Source organism: Oreochromis aureus, linkage group 14, assembly GCF_013358895.1.
Source record: "Oreochromis aureus strain Israel breed Guangdong linkage group 14, ZZ_aureus, whole genome shotgun sequence".
Taxonomy (NCBI): domain Eukaryota; kingdom Metazoa; phylum Chordata; class Actinopteri; order Cichliformes; family Cichlidae; genus Oreochromis; species Oreochromis aureus.
In genome coordinates, this window is record NC_052955.1 from 11,744,058 (window position 1) to 11,748,278 (window position 4,221).

The window sequence follows — 4,221 nt, forward strand, 5'->3', positions numbered from 1 at the left end:
GCCTCCCCCACCAACAAACTGGCTGGAGAGGTGGTCAGAGACAAAGGAATGTCTTTGATCATACAGTTTGAGCTAAGACTTACAAATTTAAGTAACACAATGACAACATTTAACAATTTGACTCCAACAACTTAGTCCCTAAGGACTAAGCTTTACACGTTCAGTCATGCACATATTCACACACTGGTGACGGTAAGCTACATTGTAGCCACAGCTGCCCTGGGGCTACAATGACAGAGGCGAGGCTGCCGGACACTGGCGTTACCGGGCCCTCTGACCACCACCACCAGTAGGCAACGGGTGAAGTGTACATTGTGCTAACTGTGTTGAACTTTGCAGAACATGCAAATCCTCCCTGAGCAGCACCTTTGTGCTGTGCTTTGCTCAAGGCAGCGGGAAAATGTTTTTGTGTGGTGGAAGCTGTAGAAAACAATGGACTTCAGGGGACAGTTATTTAAGACAAAAAAAAATTAAAGATATGGGAAAAGAGTAGAAAAAAATGCAGGCACTGTTGATCTCATAGTTATATTTATACTGGTTCAATTACATTTTTTCGACAGTGGTTCCAATAATGTTTTTCTTATCGCATTCTATTAAATGCAGAAATAGGGGGAAAGCAATTGGGATTTTTTCACTGTTGTAAATACTGTTCATAAAAATACAGTTATTTAAGAAATTATTATTATTATTAGTAGTAGTAGTAGTAGTAGTTGTAGTAGTAGCAGCAGCAGTAGTATAGTTATCAATAATAATAGTAACAATTTAATTAATTGTTAAATATCAGAACAGTTATAAAATAAATTTAGAATTCATATTTTTGTTGCAGTGATTCTTATCAGTGGATTACAATCAGTACCAAAGATTTTTTTTTAAGTATTAATTATTCCATCATCCGTTCATAATAGAAATAAAATTAAAGTTATATATATTTGCTATATATCAATTTTGCATCTACGTTGATTGAATTCTTAGGAAGTGAACCATGTCATATCAGAGAAAAAAACAATTTTGGTCAAATTGAGCACATACCCTAAAATAAGTGAATACTTTATAATAAAAAATAATAAACACTTGACAATTATTTTCATTTAATTTTCTCGTTTTAAACATTTGTGTAAATTCCAGTGTTTTTTTTAATGCATAACAATATAGTATCACAGAACATATACAGGAAAGCAAGTTGCACAATTACTAATAATTTGAAATTCATCATTATTTACATGAAATTTTTCTTTCATATTGAAGCAGTTTTCCTGTATGGTTTAATGTAACATGAATTTAGAATAAATTTAGAATTTAGCATTTATATTTCTGATGTAACTCAAATTACATTTATTTTGAACAGGATGAAGTAGGCATAAGATTTTTCAGTACAAGAAAAAAATTTTCGTCCCTGAGGCCATAGATCAGAGGACTCAGGCACCTTGGAGCAATATTAAACATGATGTAGTTAAAATATCGGACATTTCGAAATAAACTGAAATCGATCTGAAGTAGTGCTATTTCTATGAATGGGCACCAAAGCTGAATGAGACAAAGCAGCAACTGGAAAGCATGAAGGATCACTGTTTTAAGCCCCTTATGTGTCAACTTCTTTTTCTCTCCTGATGCAGCTTTGGCCGCTTTCATTATTTGAACATATGAGTATGCAATAGTGGTGCCCATAATCAAGAAATAAAATTGATACACAGCTGATCGAACATGATCCTGCCATCTGTAAAGAGTAAATGTCTCTCCACTACATATCATGGATTGCTTGTAGAAGTTAAGTGAGGCAGATGCAAAGAACATGGACAGAATAATTATACAAGGGCCAGAGCTGAGAAGATGAATGATCAGGATACAGTACATAGTGCTGCGTGTGGAGCACAGCTGTCCATGACGCAGGGGCATACAAATGGCCACATAGCGCTCCAGAGTCATTGCTGTCAGAGTAACTGGTGTGACAATGAAGTAAAGAAGTACAACAACAGAGATAGTTATACACAACCACACTTGTATTGTAAATTCAAATTGGCTCAATACAAGTAAAACATCTGACACCAATAACAAAACACTGTCTGACAGCAGTGTTACAAAAAACAAGATGTAACGTGCAGATGTGTGAAAGCATTCCTTTTTAACAAAGATCACAATGAGCAACATGTTGATGCAAAGGAAAATTATTACCAGGATCTGTACGATAATGACACGGTCATAGACTGGTCGCTGCAAAAAAACATCATTCACTGAGTTGTTACCTGCCATAGAGAACAAACATATGTTTGAAGTACTTCTAAGAGTTCATCAAAGTTTTGTTAATAAATGTAAGATTTTCCTTTTAATAAAAATCAAAACTCAAAATCAAATCCAGTGGAGAATCCACTCTGTTCGAGAGCCAAATGTCTTCTGCTGCGTTCCCTGCAATTTTCTGAGAAATGACTGTGCATCATTAATTTGAAGCTTACAGCAACTAAGAATAACAATTACACATGAAACTTCCTTCTACTGTGTTGTTATCTTCCCTTAACACCCCTTCTCCTTAGTATAGATGCTTCTAAATAGGTAATTGATGGTATACTCAGGAGACTGCAGTAAAGTCAACATAGCAGATCTGAAAGAACTGAAAAACTTTTGTTTGGTGACAAGGTAATCAATTCTGTAGTTAGTGCAACAAGTGAGACTACACCCCATTATTTTAGATTTATGTCTTAAAAACTCCTAAAGTGATGTGACATTGACATGTACTAGTTCTGTTTGTGAGGTATTCAGTTAAGTGAAAACTGTCCTTGCGGTTTTTTTTCTAAGCATTTTCTCTTTTAATTTATTTACTATAAACAAGGAAGTTTAAATTACAAGCAAATTTCTTGTATTTCATTTTTCTCCCTTTGATTATTTTAAAATGTATAGACACAAGTTAGTAACACATGTAAGTACACATGTAGATATGAAAAACATCAGACATTTATATCCTAAATCTAACCACATATAGATTGGCCAGTTGGTAGGTTTACTGATGCTAGGTGTGTTTTAAAGATATGTGGCTACCTCAGCTCATCAGTAACCCACCCAGCAGAGACTTCATGGTCCCACTGCACACACTGTTTGTACTCAAGTACGTTACTCCAACACATACATTTGTGACTAACATGGGTTAAAAAAGGCATTTAAGACACCTTTGGCATAAGGACGGATAGGTAGGTCAGGGTCATTGACCCAGTATTTTGAGTTTCTGTTTTGGACACTTGCAAGACTTGTACTTTCATCCAAAATAGATGAGGACCAATTGTCCAGATTCAGCTTAGATCCAGTTCACCTCTGGTTATTTCTCAACTCATCCCATCTGAATAAATATACATATATTGTGGCTCATTTTGTCTCAAAATAATGTGTAATCCATATTTTACACATCTAAAATCTAATGAAACTTCATTCATTATAAACTTGGAAGCTGACCTGCATTTTTTTCCATTTCAAACCATGACTATGAACTCTACAATTGGGCAAAAGTAAATCATCTCTGCTATAGCTTTAAGAGAGCCATCATTATTAGCAAAGGCTGGTATTAGCTTGGTATAATATTAAGCTAAATGATAAAACTGCAGTTTTACTGTAAATGCCTTAAAGCATTACTCTTATCCAGTAATAGCAAAAGTAATCAAAATCTGTTTGAATTTTTTTAAACTGGGGTTATTACATCTCACCACTACACTACAACTTTATCAAATTATTACTGAAAACCTTAAGTGGTAACGGTAAACTGGAGCTAAAAATTTTTATTGAAGAAAAAAAAGCTGGCTTGAAGAGAACAACCACCACAGGGCTGTCTGCACAGTTCCATAAGTAAAGCATATCTGATCTGTTTCTGAGTGACCCAGAGTTGCTGAAGTTGAAGGCTCTTTTTTCCCCTCTTGATTTTTAAGATGCATATTCCTCAGTCCCCTTAAATAAAATGAAGGTTCTGCTCACTGTGAATGTTTCTGCATTGATGATGTTAGGGTACCTGGGTCTAGTGATCCAGTGGTTTTGGTTTTGTATGTTGTATTCTTTGACTTGGTGTTTCTGTTGTTTGGTTTCTGTATTTCTTGCTCCCTAGGTTCTTTATTGTTTTTCTTTATTTCTGTCTTGGGTTTTGTTTGTATGCCTTTCCTGGGTTTAGTGTTATGCCTTTTTCATGTCTCTGTGTCAGGTTCGCATTGCTGTGTTATGTTTCCTGTTTTACTTTGAAAGTCCATGTCTTAT

The 4,221-nt window shown here is 35.0% G+C and overlaps 1 pseudogene; it reads right to left on the reverse strand.

The window, feature by feature from the left end:
• Positions 1 to 1,321: 1,321 nt before the first annotated feature.
• LOC116314318 lies at positions 1,322 to 2,247 on the reverse strand (annotated as a pseudogene).
• Between the last annotated feature and the right edge of the window lie 1,974 nt (positions 2,248 to 4,221).